Source organism: Moschus berezovskii, chromosome X (assembly GCF_049115385.1).
Source record: "Moschus berezovskii isolate FMDL1 chromosome X, NW_MosBer_1.0, whole genome shotgun sequence".
In the NCBI taxonomy this organism is placed as follows: domain Eukaryota; kingdom Metazoa; phylum Chordata; class Mammalia; order Artiodactyla; family Moschidae; genus Moschus; species Moschus berezovskii.
The window spans coordinates 132,924,913-132,933,587 of record NC_142488.1 but is presented as its reverse complement, the minus strand read 5'-3'; the positions used below and the strand labels follow the sequence as shown (position 1 = coordinate 132,933,587).

Here is an 8,675-nt window from a genome sequence, read left to right as displayed (position 1 = left end):
AAGTTAAATTCTCATAGTGGGGCAGTAAGATTTCACTCCAAATCAGAGTCACATATGGAAGGGAGCTTTTAATTCGAGGTTTCATTATGGTCCATGGTATAAAGACATATTTTCATGAGGGTTACATGATGGACAGCCAGCAGGGAAATATGCTACCAGAGGGGAGCAGACTTCCAACTAAGCGTGGGATGCTCAGGTTCTCAAAGGTCACTGAATTTTATAGTTATCTCCAAACAATTTTCTTCACGGTCATTTAAGCTTTGTCTAAACAGCTCGGTGTGTTGCCAGGCAACAGCACCATCTCCTCTGCTTAATTCTGCTTCCAGAATAACTTCAGTGGCCCCGGAAAAGTCGTGATAGGAGCGAAGAGTTTTATCGCCTGTCAGTTCTACTTGTGTGGTTTCAGATCTCAGTTTCCACTGCACTGTTCCAGTCTCAAAGGTCTGACTACTTGTCCGAATGGAAATACCATCTATTTTTAGGCCAACTGACCCACATTCAAACTTCCAGGAAATGTAAGTGTAAGACGATCCTTCCTTGCGGGCTAAATACACCATGTTCCAGTCTGTTTCAACTTTTCTGAATATGGATTCCATTCTCCAGACACCATTCTCCCATCCAGAAATGGTTTGGTTATTACTTGAAACTCGGACATAATAATTTTTTTACAATATTATAGCAAAGGTGGAGCTGTTTAGAAATCTTCTCATTTTCAGAGGGGATGAACAGGCTTTCTTTACTCTCTGGACCCGCTTCACCTCAGGCAACTCTCCAGGCCAAGGACCCAGATGCCCTTCCTCCAAGCTCTCCAGGCTTAGGGCTTTTAGGAGATATGAATTCAACAAGTTCCACAATGATCCTCTGGAGAAGTTCTTTCCTTCTGTTTTCTGACAAAGATACTTGCCTCTGCTTATTAAGTCCATTAATAGTTTCTCGAAGTAATTCCTCTTTAATTTCAGTTCTTCTAGAGATTACCTCTTCATGTTTACAAGAATATCGCCAAGTGACATCAACCACCTCATCCTTAGAGAATGCTATGATGTAGGAGAGCTTCTTGACCCAGCCGACCTCGTAGAGCAGGGGCTTGTCACAGACGTTCTCGCACGTGTCCCAGTGCAGCCAGCACTGCTAGGATGGCGAGTACACCTACGTCCAGACATGGTCTGTGTAATCCCAGACGTAGTGGGCTTCGAAGCCCAGGGCTCGGCAGCACAGCGTGAAGCAGTTGGCCCATTCCCCACACTGTCCACTTCTCGTCTCCAGAAGCTTCTCGGGATTATACCGTGGGAATCGACTGCTGAGCTGGCAGGTATCACAGTAGTGCTCTTCCACTCTGCTTGCGCCCCACTGCAGCTCCTCGTCACTGGGCAGTAATGACTCGCCTCTGGACCGGGTCTGTCCAGCACACTTACTGCACATGATGTCATTCACCCAGTGAAAAAATTCTTCCTTAAACCAGTGTAAAAGCTCCAGCAAAAGAAAATCCTCTTCACTTACATTAGTACCTTTATCCAATTTTCTGGCTCTAGACAACTCTTCTTGCGATCTCCTTTTCAGTTCTTGGACTGGAATACAAGCCAGTGCTTTCTTCTGGAGAGCAAGGTTCTCATAGACCAGAACATTGTGAATGTTGGACCGAAGAACTTTTAGAATGACTGAATTGTCAGCACCATTGGAGCCACTGGGGGTCTGGATGCCTGCCCTTCACTGTTCCCTGGAGGCTGGGTCACCCCGTCAGGGTGTGAAGATGGTGCTGTAGGAAGCTAGGAGCTGGCTGCAAGGTGCTGAGATAATTCTGTTTCGTGGCTCTTCTCTGACCCATCCAATCTGCTACTTCTCTCTATGGCAATCAGGTCACAGATTTTTTGCAGCTGCTCCACTGAAGCTTTTTTAGGAAAGATAACATGTGTTTCTCCCTCTTCAAATCCCATTTCAAATAAACATTCAACAACTCCTCTGACAGGCAAGAGTCGAGTAGAAAAAGTTGTGTTTCCAATCCGGATAGATCTATATTTTTCATCATTAGGGTTTCTAAGGATATTGTCCACGTAGGTAAGCAGCAACCTGGATGTCTCCAGGAACGTCTCCGGGGTGTTCTGGAAGAGCTCGGCAACGGCTGGGGATGCGGAGCTGGCAGAGCCACCTAGCGCCGCCACCGCCACCACCACCATCCAAACAGGATTATTATGTGGGTTAAAGGTATTAGTGTATATAAGGTTTTTATCAAAGTGTCTGGAACCTAGTAAGTGTCTCCTTGATATTAACTGTCATTATCAACCTCAGGTGAGCAAGGTTTGCCTTTCTGAACCTGATATTCCTTTGAAAAGTGTCATTTTATGTATTAAATGGATTATTTAACTTATCTATGAAAATCCTGAGCAATAACCTTTGAGTTTTAGGAATGAACCATATATGTCACACATAATATAAAGGTCATCAAAATCATTTCTGAGATGCGAAAGGAACAAATGATGACTTGTCCCACTATATATGCAGACTTATCATACAATGTTAGACAATGTGAAACCAAAACAAAGATAGACAAAACACATAAATAGAACACTGTAGAAAGACCAGAATCAGATTCAGACATATATGTGAACTTGGTGGGAAAACCATTAAATTTCCATATTGAAAAAAAAGAATAGTGAAGGCAATCCTAAAATGGTGGAGGAATAGGACGGAGACACCACTTTCTCCCCCACAAATTTATCAAAAGATCATTTGAATGCTGACCAACTTCCACAAAAAAACTTCTGAACACTGTCAGAGAACACCAGACACCCAGAAAGGCAGCCCATTCTCTTTGAGAGGAGGTAGGACAAAATATAAAAGACAAAAAGAGAGACAAAAGAGTTAGGGATGGAGACCTGTCCTGAGGATGGAGTCATGAAAAAGAAGTTTCCAAACACCAGGAAATCCTCTCACTGGTGGGTCTGTGGGGAGTTTTGGAATCTCAGCGGCAACATAAACGGGAGGAAAAAAAAAAAAAAAGGACTGGGCCTGAATGCCCTGAGGACAATCTGAGGGAGTAAACGCTTGATAGCAACCCAAACTGTGGGATAGCCAGAGAAGTAAAGAGAGAGACAGAGAGAGAGAGAGAGAACTTTCCTACTGATAGCTCTAACCTAAGGCACAGCCTGGCCTACTCACAGAACAAAGGATTGAGAGCTAGAAGGCAGTGGACTGGCCCACACCCTCTACCCACCCCCATCCCTCCCTCCCCCTGCCACCACTGGAGGCAGAGAGGAAGGTGGGCAACAGCCAGAGCCAGAAGGCAAGGGGCAGTCTTGGCCCCAGAGACTTCATCCTCCACCAAATTTTGAGCAGGCTCCCAGTTGCTAACCAAGTCTTCCTGGGATCCTAGATGGTTGACATCCACCAGGAGGGTCGCATCCAGAGATCAGCTCCCCAGAGGAGACACATGGCACACCTGAGATGGTGCTCTCGTGGCACACCCTGGAAACCGAGTGTCTGGGACCAGGGAGGTGATTAAGACACACACACCACCTGGGACAGTGCACTCGCCAAACATCTGGTTGCCCAAGCTGCTCAGATCTGGAAAGGGCAAAAAAATCATGCCCAACCAAGACTGTGCCTTTGTGGAGTACCCGAGGACCTGAACATGAGCTGCTTAGGCCTGGGAAGTGCAAGAAACCAAGGGCATGCTTTGGACAGCTCCCCTGCAGAGCAACCTGGTGCCTGAGCAGTGTAGACCAGGAAAGCACATGCACTGTGAACTGGGGCAAATCCAGTGTCCATACACTGCAAGCATTCCCCACACACACCAGTGCTATTTGTTTACAGTGTTCCTCCCTCCCCACAGCACAACTAAACTAGTAAGCCTGAATAAGTGACCACCTTCACCCCCTTGTGTCAGGGCAGAAATTAGACACAGAAAAGATTTGCAAACAGAAGAAGCCAAAACATACAAAGAAGAAGTGACAGGTGCAACAGATTAAAACCCTTTAGTTAGAATTGACTAACCTTTGGAAGGGGCCTAGAGACCTTGAGAAGTATAAGATGGAAAAAGGAACCATCTGAAACTAAACTGACCCCACACTGCCCTCAACCGCTCCAGATAAATTCTTAGATATATTTTACTATAATCATTTTTAATTTTTTTTATTTTTAAGTTCTTGATGAATCCTTTGATTTTCATTTTTATAACCTACCATTACCTTGCCAAAAAAATACCCTATTTTTAAAGCAAATTTCATATATATATTTTTCATAATTTTTGTGATTTTGTTTTGTATTTCTAATATTGTATTTTTGAGAGTCTAACCTCTACTCCAGATTTTTAATCTTTGCTTTTTGGTATTTGTTATTAATTTTGTACCTTTAAGAATCTAATCTTCAGTACCCATTTTTACTTACGTGTGTGATTACTGGCTTGATTGCTCTCTCCCCCTTTTGACTTTCCTTTTTCTTCCCCATGTCACCTCTATCCCCTCCCTCCCGTTTCTCTTCTCTACCCAACTCTGTGAATCTCTTTGGGTGTTCCGGGCTGTGGAGAACACTTCTGGAACTGATTACTGGCTAGATTGGTCTCTCTCCTTTTGACTCCCCCTATTCTTCTCCTACTTAACTCTATCTCCTTCTTCCCTCTTCTCTTCTCTATGTAAATCCATGAATCTCTCTGGGTGTTCCAGACTGTGGAGAGCACATAAGGAACTGATTACTGGCTAGATTGATCTTTCCTCTTTTGATCCCCCCTCTTCTCCTCCTGGTCACCTTTGTCTCCCTCCTTCCTCTCCTCTTCTCCATGTAACTCTGTGAAACTCTCTGGGTGTCCCTCACTGTGGAGAATATTTTCTCCATTAACCTAGATGTTTTCTCATCAGTGTGGTATGGATGGAGAAGTCTTGACGCTACTGTAAGAATAAGACTGAAAGCCAGAGACAGGAGGTTTAAATTCAAAACTTGAGAACACCAGAAATCTCCTAACTCCAGGGATCATTAATCAACAAGAGCTCATCCAAAGGCCTCCATACCTACGCTGAAACCAAGAGCCAACAAGTTTTAGAGCAATATATGCCATGCTAATTCTCCAACAATGCAGGAACATAACCCTGATACAAAGGCTACCAAAAGTCACACCAAACCCATAGACACCTCGAAACTCACTACTGGACACTTCATTGCACTCCAGAGAGAAAAGATCCAGCTCCACCCACCAGAACACCGATGCAAGCTTCCCTAACCAGGAAACCTTGACAAGCCACTCATCCAACCCCACCAACAGTAAGGAACCTCCACAATAAAGAGGAATCTCCACAATAAAGAGGAACCACAAATTTCCAGCATACAGAAAGGTCACCCCAAACACAGAAATCTAAACAAAATGAACAGGCATAGAAATATCGAGCAGGTAAAGGAACACAATAAATGCCAACCAAACCAAACAAAAGAGGAAGAGATAGGAAGTCTACCTGAAAAAGAATTCATAATAATGATAGTAAAGATGATCCAAAATCTTGAAAACAAAATGGAATTAGAGATAAACAGACTGGAGACAAGGAATGAGAAGATGCAAGAAATCTTTAACAAGGACATCAGTTCAGTTCAGTTCAGTCGCTCAGTCGTTTCCGACTCTTTGCGACTCCATGAATCACAGCACGCCAGGCCTTCCTGTCCATCACCAACTCCCGGAGTTCACCCAAACTCATGTCCATCGAATCGGTGATGCCATCCAGCCATCTCATTCTCTGCTGTCCCCTTCTCCTCCTGCCCCCAATCCCTCCAAGAATCAGATTCTTTTCCATTGAGACAGCTCTTCTCATGAGGTGGCCAAAGTATTGGAGTTTCAGATTTAGCATCACTTCTTCCAATGAACACCCAGGATTGATCTCCTTTAGAATGGACTTGTTGGATCTCCTTGCAGTCCAAGGACATAGAAGAAATTAAAAAATAGTCAAAACATATTGAATAATTCAATAACTGAGATCAAGAGCACTCTGGAAAGAACCAACAGTAGAATAACTGAGGCAGAAGATAGGATAAATGAGGTGGAAGATAGAATGGTGGAAATAAATGAAGCAGAGAGGATAAAAGAAAAACAGAATTAAAAGAAATGAAGAAATCTCAGAGACCTCTGGAACAACGTTGAACTCCCCAACATTCAAATCACAGGAGGATCAGAAGAAGAATACAAAAAAAAAAAAAAAAAAAGGCCATGAGAAAATACTTGAGGAGATAATAGTTGAAAATTTCCCTAAAATGGGGAAGGAAATAGCCACTCAAGTCCAAGAAACCCAGAGAGTCCCAAACAGGATAAACCCAAGGCAAAACACCACAAGACACATATTTAACAAATTAAAAAGAGCAAACATTAAAAGCAGCAAGGGAAAAAAAATACAAATAACCCGCAAGGGGATCCCCAAAGGATAGCAGCTGATCTTTCATTAGAATCTCTTCAGGCTGGAAGGGAGTTGCAGGACATTCTAAAGTAATGAAAGAGAGAAGCCTACGAACTAGATTACTACACAAAGCAAGGATCTCATTCCATTATGAAGTAGAAATCAAAAGTTTTACAGACAAGCAAAAGCTGAGAGAATTCGGCACCCAAACTAGTTCTTCAACAAATGCTAAACGAACTTCTCTAGATGGGAAACACAGTGAAGGTTTATAAATTTGAACCCAAACAACAAAGTAAATGGCGATGGGACCATACTTATCAGTAATTACCTTAAATGTAAATGGGTTGAAAGCCCCAACCAAAAGGCAAAGACTATCTGAATGGATACAAAAAGAAGACCCATATACAAGCTGTTTACAAGAGACCCACCTCAAAACAAGGGACACATACAGACTGAAAGTGAAAGGCTGGAAAAAGATATTTCACACAAATGGAGACCAAAAGAAAGCAGGAGTAGCAATACTCAAATCAGATAAAATAGATTTTAAAATAAAGGCTATGAAAAGAGACAAAGGACACTTCATAATGATAAAAATCAATCCAAGAATAAGATATAACAAGTATAAATATAAATGCACCCAGCATAGGAACACTGCAATATGTAAGGCAAGTGCTAACAAGTATGAATGGGGAAATTAAAAGTAACACAATAATAGTGGGAGACTTTAATACCCCACTCAAACCTATGGATATATCAACAAAAGAGAAAATTTGCAAGGAAACACAAAATTTAAATGATGCAATGTAACAGTTAGACCTAATCGATATCTATAGGACATTTCACCCCAAAACAATGAATTTCACCTTTTTTCAAGTGCACAGGGATCATTCCCCAGAATAGATCACATTCTGGGCCACAAATCTAGCCCTGATAAATTAAAAAGAAATTGAAATCACTTCAAGCATCTTTTCTGATCATAATGCAGTATGATGAGATGTCAACTACAGGAAAAAAATTATTAAAAATATAAACATATACAGGCTAAACAACCTGCTTCTGAATAATCAAAAAATCACAGAAGAAATCAAGAAAAAAATAAAAATATTCATTGAAACGAAGGATGATGAGAACATGGCAACCCAAAACTTATAGGATTCAGTAAAAGCAGTGCTAAGGGGAAGGTTCATGGCAAGACAAGCTTACCTCAAGGAACAAGAGAAAAATCAAATAAATAACCTAACTTTGCACCTAAAACCACTAGAAAAAGAAGAAATGAAGAATACCACGATTAGTAGAAGGGACGAAATCACAAAAATTAGGGCAGAAATATATGAAAGACAAACAAAGGAGACTATTGCAAAAATCAACAAAGCTAAAATCTGGTTCTTTGAAAAGATAAATAAAATAGACAAATCATTAGCCAGACTCATCAAGAAAAAAAAGGGAGAAGAATCAAATCAACAAAATTAGATATGAAAATGGGGAAATCACATCAGACAACACAGAAATACAAAGGATCAAAGGAGACTACTATCAGCAACTATATGAAAATAAAATGGAAAACTTGGAAGAAATGGACGAATTCTTTGAAAAGTATGACCTTCCAAAACTGAATCAGGAAGAAATAGAAAATCTTAACAGACCCATCACAAGCATGGAAATTGAAAATGTAATAAAAAGCCATCTAACAAAACAAAGCCCAGGACCAGATGGTTTCACAGATGAATTTCACCAAAAAAAAAAAAAAAAAAAAAGAGAGAGAGAGAGAAGTGTTAACATCTATCCTACTCAAACTCTTTCAGAAAATTGCAGAGGACGGTTAACTGCCAAACTCATTCTATGAGGCCACCATCACCCTAATACCTGGCAAAGATGTCACAATAAAAGAAAACTACAGGCCAATATCACTGTTGAACATAGATGCAAAATTCCTTAACAAAATTCTAGCAAATCCAACAACATATTAAAAATATGATACATCATGACCAAGTGGGCTTTATCCCAGGGATACGAGGATTCTTCAGTATCCACAAATCAATGTGATACACCACATTAACAAATTGAAAGATAAAAACCTTATGATTATCTCAATAGATGCAGAGAAAGCCTTTGACAAAATTCAACACCCATTTATGACACACACAAAAAAAGAACCTCCAGAAAGCAGGCATAGAAGGAATGTACCTCAACATAATAAAACCTATATATAATAAACCCACAGCAATCATTATCCTCAATGGTGAAAAATTAAAAGCATTTCCGCTAAAGTCAGGGACAAGACAAGGGTGCCCATTCTCACCACTACTATTCAAC

At 41.1% G+C, this 8,675-nt stretch overlaps 1 pseudogene; it reads right to left on the bottom strand.

The window, feature by feature from the left end:
* Positions 1-200: 200 nt before the first annotated feature.
* LOC148773464 (peptide-N(4)-(N-acetyl-beta-glucosaminyl)asparagine amidase pseudogene) lies at positions 201-2,171 on the bottom strand (annotated as a pseudogene).
* Between the last annotated feature and the right edge of the window lie 6,504 nt (positions 2,172-8,675).